This window comes from Cebus imitator, unplaced genomic scaffold, assembly GCF_001604975.1.
Source record: "Cebus imitator isolate Cc_AM_T3 unplaced genomic scaffold, Cebus_imitator-1.0 Scaffold613, whole genome shotgun sequence".
Classification (NCBI taxonomy): domain Eukaryota; kingdom Metazoa; phylum Chordata; class Mammalia; order Primates; family Cebidae; genus Cebus; species Cebus imitator.
In genome coordinates, this window is record NW_016107928.1 from 476,469 (window position 1) to 491,659 (window position 15,191).

Consider the following 15,191-nt stretch of genomic DNA (forward strand, 5'->3'; position numbering starts at 1 on the left):
TGAGACAGAGTCTCGCTGTCACCCAGACTCCAGTGCCATGGCACAATCTCAACTCACTGCAACCTCCACCTGCCAGGCTCCAACAATTCTCGTACCTCAGCCTCCCAAGTTGCTGGGATTACAGGGTGGTGCCACCACACCCAGCTAATTAATTTTTTCTATTTTTAGTAGAGACCTGTTTTCACTATGTTAGCCAGACTGGTCTTGAACTCCTGACCTCAAGTGATCTGCCCGCCTCAGCCTCCCAAAGTGCTGGAATTACAGGCATGAACCACTGCGCCCAGCCTCATAATATTTTTCATGTGCCTCCAATGGGTGCTCTTCCAAAACTAGATTGGTTAAGTCATAAATGTCAAGAATCTGAAAAAGTAAACCAAAGTATTTCAAATTCCTTTTAAACAATGAGATCACTATAAATTATTTTTCAGTTTTTTTAAATAACAGTCTTGAGATCTAATTCACATACTATACAAATCGTCCATTCAAAGTGTACAAGTCAAAGGTTTTCAGTATATTCAGAGTTGTACAATTATCACCAAAATCGATCTCCTATTATTTTTCATCACCTCTAAAAGAAACTTCCTACCATCAATACTCCCTTCCCTCCAATCTCCCTCAGCCCCATGCTAATCTATTTTCTGACTCTATGAATTGGCCCATTCTGGACATTTCATATATATTGTATCATGCAATATGAGGTCTTTTGTGACTGGTTCCTCTCACTTAAGTGTAAATGTTTTCAAAGTTCATCCAAGATATAGCATGTATCAGTACTTCATTCCTTTTCATTGGCAGATAATATTCCATTATACATTTTATTTATGTAGTCATCACTTGATGGACAATGGACTTTCAGGTTGTTTCCATAATAGTTTTACACACACAAATTCCAATAAGATCTGGGAAGTATCCTCTAAAGTCCTTATGTCTTTGAACACTTAATTAATCTTAAAGTTTCAAACACACAAAATAACACCATGAAGGCTAATACTCAAATAAAAACAGAAAAATCTAAAGTGAAAGCTATACCAAATTACTGCAAATGAAATTTTCAAATACAATATTAAAGCAAAAATGAAAACATTAGAAATTTAAAATATAGTATACAAAAACCAAAAATATTTAAATTCAATATGTGGCACCTTCTCCCTATAATTATATTACAGAGACACTATTATTAAACAAAGACACCAGAGGTCAGCAATTTTTTGACAGAATATCACATATAAAATTAGAAGCAGAACAGCTAAAAGCAAGGATGCTCATCTTTAAAATAGGAGAGTTGGCTGGGTGTGGTGGGTCACCTGAGATCAGGAGTTCAAGACCAGCCTGGCCAACATGGTGAAACCACGCCAGTATTAAAATTACAAAAACTAGCCTGGTGTGGTGGCATGCCTATAATCCCAGCTACTTGGGAGGCTGAGGCAGGCATATCACTTGAACCTGGGAGACGGAGGTTGCAGTGAGCCAAGATCATGCCACTGTACTACAGCCTGGGTGACAGAACGAGACTCCATCTCCAAAATAATAATAAAAAAATTAAAAAGTAAAAAGAGAGTTGGATGCTAAGAGTCCTTTATAGCTAGATTTTATGAAAGAGCAAATAATACCTGTGTGCCGTTGGCAAATGCAAGCCAGGAGGCAAAAAAAAAAAAAAGGAAAAAATGTTAATTAAGAAAAAAGACGATCAAAATAACTTATATGCAGTAGAGAGCTCATTTATGCAGACATTATGTAATGTAGTGGTTAACACTAAAGGATGAAGATAGACTGCCTTAGTTTGAATTCCTGTTCTACTGCTTAACTAGGTATACAAGCTAGACAAGTTATTCAACCTCCGTGCCTTGGTGTCCTTATATATACACAACAGAGACAGTAATATCTACCTTTTAGGACTGTTGTAAGAAAATAAAGAATTTATGCAGGTGAAGCAATTTCATAGATCCTCACACATAGGTGCTAAGTGTTAATGATTGTTACCTGCAAAAAGTTTACAAACTAGAATAAGAGAATACGTAAGAACTAAATTGAAAACTTATAATTTACAACAGAGCAGCACAATGTGAGCATCAAGAAAAAAAAACATCTAAATTAGACCGGGATATACTGAAATATGTAAGATGACATGCTATCCGGGTTTTGCTTCAAAATGGAAGGGATGGGTAAAAAGAGACTAGCCATGAGTCAAAGCTGGTTGATGGGCATATGGAAGTTTATCTACATCTGTGTATGTCTGATTTTTCCTTAATACAAAGCTTGAAAAAGGAGTAAATTAGAAGAAGGTAGAGACTATCTATTAAAGGCTTCTCAGGAGAGGTAACATTTGAGCTGCAGGCTAAATAAATAGCAAACAAGTAGCAGTGCATGGTGCTGGGCATGGTGGCAGGCGCCTATAATCCCAAATACTCGGGAGGCTGAATCACTTGAACCCGGGAGGCGGAGGTTGCAGTGAGCCAACATCACGCTACGGAGCTCCAGCTTGGGCAACAGAGCGAGACACGATTTCAAAAACTAACTAAATAAATAAAAGACAGAGGTCAGAGTATTTGGGGTTTTACGGGGAGGTAGATGCATAAGGGAACCTTCCAGGGTGCTGGAAATATTCTATATCTTGATCTGAATGATTACATAGATACACACGTTTTTCTAAAATTTATCAAGCTATACAATCTAATATTTGTGCATTTTACTGTAAGTTATCTCAGTTAAAATAAAATTTACAGTAGATAAGCCACTCAAAAGATAACATCCAACTTCTCTTGGTGGTCCAAGACACTGGTTCTCAAAGATCCCTGAGGTCCCTGAGACCCTTTCAAGAGGTCAGAGAGGTCAAACTTGTTTCCATAAAATTTTGTCACTTTCACTGTCATTCTTTCTAAAGTGTACTGTGGAGTTTTTCCAGAGGCTATATAATGTATTACAACACAATAGATTGAAGGCAGAAGGAGGCAGAGAATCCAGTTATCTTCTATTAAGCCAGATGAGATATGCACAACATGTAAAACAATGCCTCTTCTGATTTTTGTTCTAGAAAAGTTATTTTTCATAAAAATATTATCTACATTGACATGCAGTGTGTTTTGTTACTTTTAAAAGCATACATAACTTTATTAAAAGTCTGTTTTCATTTCTAATACAGTAAATAATCAATGGCTGTAACCCCACATAAACAAAAGCTCTTTGGGATCCTCAGTAATTTAAGAGTATAAAAGCATCCTGAGACCAACAAGTCTGAGAGTGACTTGGCTAAGAAATATAACAAAAATAAGCTTCTTTTGCTAGTTCTCTTACAGTAATAAGAAATGAGGTATCAACATTTTCTCTGAAACCATCTGTGCCAGATAAAAATCACTGCTACTATATTTATCTGTGTATTTTCATCTTCAATTTGGAAAAAATAATTTCCCCCTAAATATTATTTCCCCTAGCAGGCTATATCACTTTTTAGCAGCAGTTTTGTTCTTAAAGCTTAAGCTAGACTGCAGATGAAAACTTAGCAAAACTTTAAACTGCTCTGCCAACAAAGAAATTACACCCTGGCTACAAAGTCTATGGTCCCTAAATTCATAGTACAAACTCCGGGCCAAGCACAATTAACCCACAGGATTCTAAATAAAATAAAGTCCTTCAGACCATACACAGGAGAAACAAGGAGGAGGAGACATTCAAGTTGTTGGATTGACAAGTGGAGGAATATAATCAACTCCTAAACCCATTAACGTGTTTTTACCTTTTCTATTTTCCTTTACTTGACAGTTTCTCTTCTCTAGACTACAGATTTTTCCACATCCCTAGGAATAAAGATAAAATTTAAGAACTAAAAAAGTAGTAGTTTGACTCACCTCTTGTCCAACATCTTGGTTTTTACAGTCATTAATGACCCAAGAGGTTAGCTAAATGATTTAACATAGGGAGGGGAATAACTGGAACTAAAGCACAGCTCTTGGCCAGGCGCAATGGCTTGAGAAATGGCTCACACCTATAATTCAAGTACCTTGTGAGGCCAAGGTGGGCTCATCACCTGAGGTCAGGAGTTCAAGACCAGCCTGGCTAACATGAGGAAACCCGGAATCTACAAAAAATACAAAAATTAGCCAGTGGTCGTGGCGTATGCCTGTAATCCCAGCTACACAGGAGAATCACTCGAACCCGGGAGGGAAACGCTGCAGTGAGCTGAGATCGCACCACTGCACTCCAGCCTGGGCAGCAGAGAGAGACTGTCTCAAAAAATATATAAAATAAAATTAAAACACAACCTGACCCCAAGTCCAGTACCCTTCCACTGACTACATTCTCACTTAAAATAGTAAAGCTAACCGCCAAAATAGGAAGCAATTAAATTATTACAATTATTTAAACAATCAGATTATTCATCCATGTTTGTATATCAAACTATTTTAAGGCAAAATAACATCTACACAAACCAAGGAGAGAGGCTACAGTTAATGCTCTCTGGATACCAGAGTCTAACCCCTTACAGTGGCAGTGGCGTCGGGAGGGGGGGAAACACTTGTGCTTTGATAATCCACTGTCTAAGGAATCACATTGGGAGAGTAGTCATTCTATAACCCAGATTCCTTTCTCTCTCTGACCTTTCAACAGATCTCAAAAGACAGCAGCTCTCAGTGAGGAAAGGAAATTCGGGGTGGCAGGTAAAAGCTGAAAGAGAAGACAATAGAGGTGTTTTGCTTTTTAGCTCAGTACTCCATTCTGTGACAAAAAAGCCAAACTCAAATTAGCAGCACCTCCCTCATACCATGGGAGCACCCCACTGATCTCATTCCTTTATTCCATTCCCTAACCATTACTTATTATCTCTCAGGAGAACTGTTAAAATACCATCTCAATCTCCCGAGACCCAAACTCTCAAATACATCTGCCATGAATGCCATCAGAATTATCTTTCAAAAACAAACACAAATCTAATGTCTCCTTTCACTTAAGCCTGAAAGTACATATCTCATTACCTTAACAGTAAGAGGCATATGTCCTAACGTGACACTCAAGGTCACCCCTTTTGATTTTAGCTTCACTCAAACTACCTTTCGGCCCCATCTCTATAACCCCTCCCCTCCCAGAGTCTCCAGTGTTCCTTCCACTCTCCTACTAGTTTTTGCCCTGAAAACACTATACTTTCACACTTTCATTGCTCCATTTCAAATAATGGTTCTCAATTTTGCCCCAAGGGCACAACTAGCAATGTCTGAAGACATGGGGATGGTGGGGGCTATACCACTGTCATCTTGTGGATAGAAGCTAGGACTGAGAGGGACAGCACCTCACAACAAAGAATTATGTGGCCCAAACTGTCAATAGTGTCGAGGTTAAAAAACCCTGCCTGATAGCAAGTTGCTCCCTCTGCCTGGAAGTCCCTGCTCTAATTAATAGAGCCATGAAAACAGTACATCCTTCAAGACCTCACCCAATGCCAAACAATGATTTCTCCATCTCTCCTACTACACTTTTCACACCTCTATTTAATATAGCTGTAATTGCACTGTATAACTGTCTGGCTCACAATACTTCAGAAAGTAGACAATCATCTTTATATACCCTCTGGTGCCTAAAATGGCACAGGGTGAGCATCCCTTATCTGAAAATCTGGAATTCAAAATGTTCCAAACTCTGAACTTTTTTTTTTTTTGAGACAGAGTCTCACTCTGTTGCCCAGGCTGGAGTGCTTGAAACCGGGAAGTAAAGGTTACAGTGAGCCGAGATCACTGCAACCTCCATCTCCCGGTTTCAAGCAATTCTCTGGCCTCAGCCTCCTAAGTAGCTGAGATTACAGGCGCATGCCACCACGCCTGACTAATTTTTGTATTTTCAGTAGAGACAGGGTCTCACCATGTTGGCCAGGATGATGTCAAACTCCTGATCTCAAGTGATCCGCCCACCTCAGCCTCCCAAGTGTTGGGATTATGGGGGTGAGCCACCGTGTCTGGCCTCAAAATTCGGATTTGGAATTTCACTCTAGTATTCCTAATATTCCAAAATCTGGGGGTGGGGGGGTAGATACAAAATTGGAAACACTTCTGATCCCAAGCATTTTGGATAAGGGATACTCAACTCAATCTACATTAAATGAATAACTTCTATTCAACCATAGTAAGGTAGCACTGACATGATTCTCCTTCCCATCATGCACGAGGATAACAATGCAATCCTCAGCCGACATTGATATGGCTCAGATAATGACATGCACTGACATCAGACAAGAAACATGCCAGGCACACGGTGGCTCACACTTGTAATCCCAACACTCTGGGAGGCCAAAGCGGGCAGATCACCTGAGGTCAGGAGTTCGAGACCAGCCTGGCCAACACAGTGAAACCCTATCTCTACTAAAAACACAAAAATTAGCCAGGTGTAGTAGTGCATACCTGTAATCCCAGCTACTCGGGAGGTTGAACCAGGACAATCACTTGAACCCAGGAGTGGGAGGTTGCAGTGAGTCAAGATTGTGCTATTGTACTCTAGCCTGGGCAACAAGAGCAAAACTTCATCTCAAAAAAATAAAATTAAAATAAATAGGGCTCAGCGCGGTGGCTCACCCTTGTAATCCCAGCACTTTGGGAGGCTGAGGCGGGTGGATCATGAGGTCAGTAGTTCAAGACCAGCCTGTCCAATATGGTGAAGCCCTGTTTCTACTAAAAAACACACAAAAATTAGCTGGGCATGGTGGCACACACCTGTAGTCCCAGATACTCGGGAGGCTAAGGCAGGAGAATCGCTTGAACCCAGGAGGGGGAGGTTGCAGTGAGCCAAGATTGTGCCACTGCACTCTAGCCTGGGTGACAGAGTGAGACTCTGCCTCAAAATACATACATACATACACCTGTAGGCTCTATAGTAGGTTCCTCCTCCAGCACTCAGTCTGGCCCTGCAATCCCTCTTGCCTCAGCTCTGCACACTCCAAGTCAACTCTTAAAAATCCTGGATAATTGATGATATCTACAAAGGACATAGTAAACAGATAATATGCATACTGATTAAATGAGATTTTCTATATTTTCAAAAGTCTAGACAAATGCTGTACACAGCCAGTATCCTCCTTTCACATTCCTGAAAATAAGAGAGAAGTAAAAAATTTCAAAAACAACAGTCACATGTTTTTAGGGGTTTTTCCCACTCACAGAATACAGAAAATCATAATATTTCTAATTATACCCTCATCTTTCAAATGTAAGCTTCATCATACATTTGCCATACTTAATTCCTATTTCATTCTAATTATTTCATTCACTACTTGAACAAAGTCAACTAACCTAACCAATGAGCACAACCTAAACCAGTAAGGTTTAAGATTCATATCCCTAACCCACTCCCTATGTCTCAATGATATTTAAGACCTCCAGGTTATGCACTTTTACATTTTTGTTTTCCACTCATAAAAGGGCAAAATACATCTGAACTTACACATAAACACAAGATACTGCTGTATAAATACAGCAAAGCTGCTGAAACCAAACTATTCTCATGCAATACCACCTTGCAATAAAAAGAAACCCCTTTCATCAGCTAATGTACAAAAGTCTGAACCTGACTTGAGAAAAGGAGGTTCAGAGTTGTTAACATATAGTGTATCAAACGGTAGGTCAAACACAGTGGCTTAGGTCTATAATCCTCTGGGAGGCCAAAGCAGAAGGACTGCTTGAGACCAGGAGTTTGAGACCAGGAGTTTGAGACCAGCCTGGGAAACACAGCAAGACCCCTGTTCTCTACCAAACATTACCCAGGTGAGGTAGTGTAGGCCTGTAGTCCTACTTACTCCCCAGGCTGAGGTGCAAGGATGGCTTGAACCCAGGAATTCCAGGCTGCAATGAGCTATGATTGCACCACCACACTCCAGCCATCACTGCTCTTAACTGGGGACTGGAAAACTATGGTAACAGACCAATTCCAGCCTCCTGTTTTGTACAGCTCAGAAGTCAAGAACGGATTTCACACAAAACATTTGCAATCAATTTGATGACAAGAACACTGAACTTTATCCTATTAAGCAAAATACTGTATTACCTCCCCTTCACATACATATACCAAATTCTGTTTTTCTCATTAGACTTACATTATACTTAAATGTATTTATTTTTTATTTCACCAATAAAAAACTTACCCAATGTCCTCAATTTTGTCTCTCAGCCCACAAAGTCCAAAGTATTTTTACCATGTGGCCCTTTACAGAAAAAGTTTACTGATCCCTACTCTGAACTCCAGATATGTTACCAAGCAGAGCAACCAAACCTTTGTATACTACACCTCGACCAGAGAGAAAATACTGTTAGGTAGAAATGGGTCTAACATCGTACGGTAACTTCCATGCTCTCGGGGGTCCAAGTTAATAAAGAGGGGACTTACTTAGTAGTCCTAAGTAACCAATTGACAGAAAAGACCAGAAAAGTGAGATGTAACCAACAGCCTCAACTTGTAACTCTCAATAGCCACTAAAGGCAGCAGGAATAATATGGACATAAAGGACAGTAACAGGAGGCTTTATCACTCCCTTTTTCCTTTTTCTTTTCCACCCAATTCACAGGCTCTGTAGAAGATGGGATCTAATATCCAAGATTACCAGCTCAAACTCATCCCAAGGAAAACAATTCCTTTGATTATGGTTGACTAACATGGGACAAACGTGTTCAAAGCTCACATGATTAATAAGGATAAACCATAGGGTGCCATAAAATGAAGATGCATCAATTCTGTACAAGAGGTTGGAGGTATCGCAAGTTAAATTCTGCCCCAAATTTTCCCATTCATGTAATCAAGTGGTTACTATAAACAGTATTATTCTAGATGCTCTGTAATACACAAAAGTAAAGGACAGAATCCCTGATCTTATTAGCCATTACCAGGGAGAAAATTTAATGTTAATTTTATGAGTGACGACAGAGAATTTAATAATTAATATGATTTGACACATATAGAAATAGCTTCATAAAGAATGCAGTCTATGGCATGCTATCTTGGTCAACTTACTTCACCCCTTTGAGTCATTTTTCTCATCTAAAAAAAATGAAGGGTCCGACTAGAACTGGGATCTCTTTTAGAACTCTTTACTGTAACGGGATTGGTAAGACAAGTGACTCTGAGTCGTAAAGATAATTACCAAAAAGTAAAATAGCAAGAATATAACGATTAACTACATTCATCCAACAGTTACTGAGTGTCTGTATGCCAGGCACTTTCTAGGTGCTAAGGATATTATCAGTGACTTAGGATGAAAGCCACTAACCTTATAGAATTTGGAAGACAAAATTAATCAAAACACCTAAACAAAATAAACAAATAGAAAAACAGTGTAGAGATAATAGAGCATCAATACAGCAAAGGCATGGCAGGAGTAAGGGGTGACACCAGAGTATGTAATTTCTGGTCAAAAATTAACAGCATCAGAAGTACAGCTATTCCTAAAGCCAATATGCCAAGAATTTTAAAAGAACCTATTTCTACTATGCTTGACATTTGGGCTCACTGGAGAAGACTGGAGTTCAGAATGAAATTCTACTTAAAGGAACAAAAAAATTGAATTGGCATATACCATAATGAGGTTTTTTAAAAATAACAACTTAATCCAATCTCTCCTATAAGGTACATAAAAGAATGCCAGAAAATTAGCGCTAAGGACTTTAGAGATCAGCTAGTCCAGCCCACCTCACTTCATACAATGTTAGCTTCTAGACAATAGTAATCTCTACAACAGTACCTAGCAGATGCCCAATAAGTATTTGTTGAATGGTAAAAAGGAAACTAATGTCTTAACAGATATTAATATTTATAGTAAAGCTGGAACCATATCAAGAAGTTGCAAAGTGAAAATAAATTTGATATATAGGTGCACATATACTAGTTATATTACATGAGTGTGGAATCCGTCTCTTCTAGTGTTTGAGCTTTTCACTACATGTTGTTTCAGTCTGTTATTTTGACTGTGTGACTAACTAAACTCAAGCAAGAGTACTGCTGCCTAAGACATGCAAAGGGTCTCGTATCTCCCCTTTCCCTAAAAGGGATTGCAAAAAAAAAAAAAAAAAACCCTGGTTACACATAAGACTCACCTATTGAGCAAATATATTTTGAAAAAGTTCCACAGATGATTGATATACAGAGGCGGTAGAAAATCCTTGTTAGGCAGTGACTGAGAATAAAATTGAAAACCCATTTGCTGCCAAATAAGGTATGTGTGTATACATATGCTGATGCCACCAAGATTTAGCATGGGTATGTTTGAAGAATAAATTTTAGGTAAGCGATCTCATCCTAACAATATGCTTTTTCACAAGTTACTCCTTAAAAGTATATTACAATGGTCATCACTTTATAATCCACAGTAGCTAATTGATAAATTCAATGCCCAATATAGATAAGTGTTAGAAGTTTCTTTCTTCCTTATAGTAATTACATCAATTTCTTTCATGATCACTAGAGTCCCATTTTCTATGATATAATTTAACAGAAAGATCTTTGAGGAATCTTGTGTCACACTAAGAATGCTCATAGAGCCAGGCACAGTGTCTCACACCTGGAATCCTAACACTTTGGGAGGCCCAGGTGGGCGGATTGCTTGAGCCCAGGAGTTTTAAGACCAGCTTGAGCAATGTGGCAAAACCCCATCTCTATAAAGATAAAAAAAAACCACACACACAAAAAAAATAGCCAGGCATAGTGGCAAGCGCCTGTAGACCCAGCTACTCGGGAGGCTGAGGTGAGAGGATCACTTGAGTCCAGGAGAGATTAAGGCTGCAGTGAACCGTGACCACTCGAGCCTGGGTGACTGAGCAAGAATCTGCCTTAAAAAAAAAAAAAAAAAAAACTTCATAGATCCTGAACTCCTATAGGCTTTCCTGCTGCCATCTCCCCACCATTACAACTTAGTCCAATGGACCAAGGAGATTAAGAGACAGAAACACCAAATAAATGTCTGTTGTTATTATATTTGTTCCATAAATCAATTATAAATCAATGCCAAAACAATACAAAACTCAAAACAAATAAAACTCTTAAATTCTCAAACTGAGACAGCAGAATTTCATGTGATACCAAATGGTCATTTATGGGATGATTTAAATAAATTACTAGGAGACAAACTTGTAGTCTCTACACCTTTTAGGAATGTTAAGTTGCCTAATATTTTCTCATAAACCCACCAACTAAAATACCACCCTGAGCATGCTGGAAGATATATGGAAGGGGAGAAACCTATCTGCCACGTAGCTTTTAACATCTCCCTTGGACGACCAAGATATTTATCAAACTGGAGACTATTTTGATAGTCTTAAAAACTAAACTAAATCTAAACCTACTCTGGTACAAGAAACAAAAGCTCTAAATGCTTTTTTAAAAATAGCAATCAGTGTCATTTCACTAACAGCACAGTAGTCGAAGCACCACTGGTTGAACCTGACAGATCTCAGACCCATCTCCATAAGGTAATAAATGGAAACCGCTTAACAGTGCTGACAGATAATTAACACTCAAATGATAATCATGCTAATAACTAAAAAAATTGAGAAAAAAATCCATTTTCTGATTTATCCACTTGGAATTTCTAACAACATGATAAAAACAATAGCCCAGTGGTTTTCAACTCCGAATGCAAGTAAGAATCATCCACAATGCTTTTAAAATATACCTCTGCCTAGGCCCCGTATCAGATCAATTAATCAGTTTCTGGGGGTGGGACCCAGGGATCAGTTTTGGGGTTTGCTGTTTTTTTTCTTAAACCCCACCAAGTGATTCTCATGTCCAGTCAGGGTTGAGGTCCAATGTATTAACTTTTTCCCAAATGTTAACATTAAGACTCTATGTTAAAATACAAGAACTTAGCAATAAACAGGATGGCTTTCAAAACTACAGCTCCTAAAAGAACCAAATGAAAACTAAAATCCCATTCTTCCCTTTTTGAAAAAAAAGGAAAACATTTCAAGGCTCAGAAAACACACCTACAAGAGGAAAAACATAATGCAGGCTTACCGTAAAAAGTAATACATTCTTTTAGAATAAAAATCAACTAACGCAATCTCAGGATAAGACACCCCCCTCCATTGCCCAAAAGACTTACAAGGCGTCTAACCCATTAACACACACCACTAAATATTTCAAATAACTTTCTTAAACCTGTTTTAAACAAAGATTGGTTTCAATATTAAAATTTTTAAACTGAACGTTAGAAATTGATCTTATGAAATATAAATAAGCTCAAAGAACGCTTCTTGTGGGACCAACTAATCAAGAACTGGATGACTGGCAAATTCATGACAAACACCCATTTCAAAACCATAAGCTACATTAATACTATGTCAAAGAAAAATCTGAGAAGATAGCCAAGAAATCTCAAATCTTAAGATATTAAAAAACGTACTTCAGGACTCGAAGAAATAAATCCTACTTGAGCATTCCATAGATAAAATATGAGAGCTGGGAGGCCAAGGCAGGCGGATCACGAAATCAGGAGATCGAGGCCATCCTGGATAACACGGTGAAACCCGTCACTACTAAAAATACAAAAAATTAGCCGGGCGTAATCTCAGCTACTCGAGAGGCTGAGGCAGGAGATTCGCATGAACCCTGGAGGCGGAGGTTGCAGTGAGCCGAGATCACACCACTGCACTCCAGCCTGGGCGACAATGCAAGACTGGTCTCAAAAAAAAAAAAAAAAAAAAAAAAACTGTGAGCACCAGAGACCCCAATAACCTGGTCAAAGGTAAAATCTGCCCTTCAAAGTTCCTTCCTGAAGTAACTTACATTCTCAAATGTACTGTTCCTGCCATTACTCCCTCCAGAAATCCTCTCTCAGAAACTACCAAGGTCAGCAAACAAAAGAAACATGAGAACGTTGATAACCAGAATTACAAGTTACATGTTCATGCAAAAAATACAAGAAAAGGGATAGAATTCATATAGTCCAAACGTCCTATTTTTAAATTAGAGAAAACAAAACAGTAAAACACCAGAGACATTTTGAGTTCACCTGTGGAACAACCAATTTCAAATACTTCAAGCTTTCACTCCACCCAAACGCTGGAACGATAAAGTTTAAAGGGTTAAAGTTAGATGTATGGCAAAGCACATGAGTTTAAAAATTGAGAAAATGAATGTTCACACTTTTGTACATTTAATACATAATTTTTCAAGAATTTGAAGGCATCTGCTGAAACCAAAATGGCAGCCCAGCGAATTAAAAGACCAGCGAGATCTAAAGGAGAATTTGTAGTCTCTATTTTTAAGTTCAAGTTCACTAAACCAGCCAAGCTAGTTATGTTTAAGAAGTTCTTACCTAAGGGTAGATAATGAGCTCCGAGAGGGTTAAGTACTTGTCGGAAAGTTTCCTAATCAATGCATCCCAAATTATTCTTCCTCAAAAGTGAAAGTATACAAATGTTACGTAAATTTAGGGACTCGTAGGTTTCCAGGTAAAAGAACGGTACAAATACTTCTCTCCCCGAAAAATAAAGTATGAATATTTAACCTATGCCTACAACTTATTTAAATTCAAAGACAATCTGAAGCAATTATACACAGCTGTAAACTGCGCCGTGGAAATTCAATTAACGTTATAACTATGGAACTTCCAAAAAATAACACGCTTAATTTAAGCAGGTTCTACTAGAAATTTTGCAAATCCTCGTGGAAGTTCTAGTCGCTACAGAAACCCATACAAATAATTTAAGAAGCCATCTATACACCTGCTCTACAACTCTTATATTTCACAATGAATGAAAAATCAGCCATTTATCCAACCTGAAGCCTCACGTCACAAGAATCTGAAGATCTGATCACTGACAAACTCGCATATGCTATTATTTTTTGGAGAAACAGTTAAAAATACAAAGGTAATAGGTCCAAGATAGCTTGGAAGCGATTTCTGCATTCAAAAACCCCTTTCAAGGCTTTGGCCCCCTGCAAACTAAGGGAGGCGAAGGAGGTGTAGGAGGCCGATAACCCAGCTCGGACTACGGGAGCCCAGGGCAGGGAAGAAACTGCGGGTTATCGCGGGAGGGTGGGGGGAGGCGGACAAGTCGTCAGGCCTGATAGCCAGGCGTAGCCGAGGCCTAGCTCCCCGGCTCCAAATCACTCCACCTCAGTAATGGCGTTTGGTGTCAAGTGGAACCAGACGGGGTAGGAAAGCGGCGGCCGGGCCAGGGGCTGTTAGCCCCCAATACGGACCCGGACCCCTGGTGCGGACGGCAGTGGGGGGGGCTGCCCGCCACGCCCGGAGACTCCATCCTCCTACACGGCCCCAGACAGGACGGGAAGGGGGAGGAGGGGGAGGGACGGAGCCGTCAGCCATTTTCCCTTACAGTCCAAAACACACAGACACGCTCTCGGGACACCGGCTCCGCACCCAACACCGGCCCGCGCGCCCGCCCAGCCCGGGCCGGAGGAGGGGGAACCGGGAAGCCCCGGCCCGCCCGGCAGCCGTCTAGGGAAAAAGCTCGCACACACGCACACCCCCCCTCGCCCTCCTCCCCTCACCCACTTCCAGCTGTTGGCCCCGGGAAGGCGCGTCGCCCCGGCGCAGCTGGCCACTCACCGCACGACACAGACGTCTTCTCAGAACCAGGGCACGCGGAGGCGGGAGGCAGCAGGCGACGGTGGGGCTCGGTCCCGGGACAAGACCTACCCTGGGTGCATCCCAGGCCGGGGTGACGGGCAACAAAGTGTATCGAAAGGCTGCGGCTGCCGGGCTCCGGGCGTCTCAACGAAGAGGCTGCACACCGGCGCCGGAACTCGCTCCTCGCCGCGCCCGCCTCCTCCTCCTCCTCCTCCTCGGCCGGCGACGGCCCTCTTCCCCCTTCTCCCCTCAGACTGGGGCTCTCGCTGAGCTCAGACGGCTCCGGGCGGTGCGTTTCTCCTGCGTCACCTCCTCCAGCTCCTCCTCCTGCAGCGACGGCTTCACCTTCCCCTAGTCGCCGCCTCTGTCCCCGCTCCGGGCCTGGTCGCTTTGCAGCAGCTCGCTCCTCACTCCCGGCGCCGACCCGAGCACCGGGCGCTAAGGCGGCCGCCTCCCGTGAGAGAGAGGCGGCGGCGGCAGGCTCCCGCGAGGCCCGGGAGTTGTGCAAGGCGGGGAGGGGCTCGGCGCGGCAGAGGCCCTAACGGGGCCGGGTGCAGAGGGGTTGCGGCTCCGGCGGCGGCGGAGACTAGCGTCCGCAGCCGCGGATACCCGTCCTCGTCAATATGGCGGATCCGGCAAA

At 41.1% G+C, this 15,191-nt stretch overlaps 1 protein-coding gene across 1 annotated transcript in view; it reads right to left on the reverse strand.

The window, feature by feature from the left end:
• USP9X (ubiquitin specific peptidase 9 X-linked) overlaps nucleotides 1-14,737 on the reverse strand; it is a gene marked incomplete at its 3' end in the record, with an annotated part of 144,991 nt that extends 130,254 nt beyond the window's left edge. Inside the window, 1 exon segment of the mRNA XM_037734399.1 lies at nucleotides 14,531-14,737.
• Nucleotides 14,738-15,191: the final 454 nt, after the last annotated feature.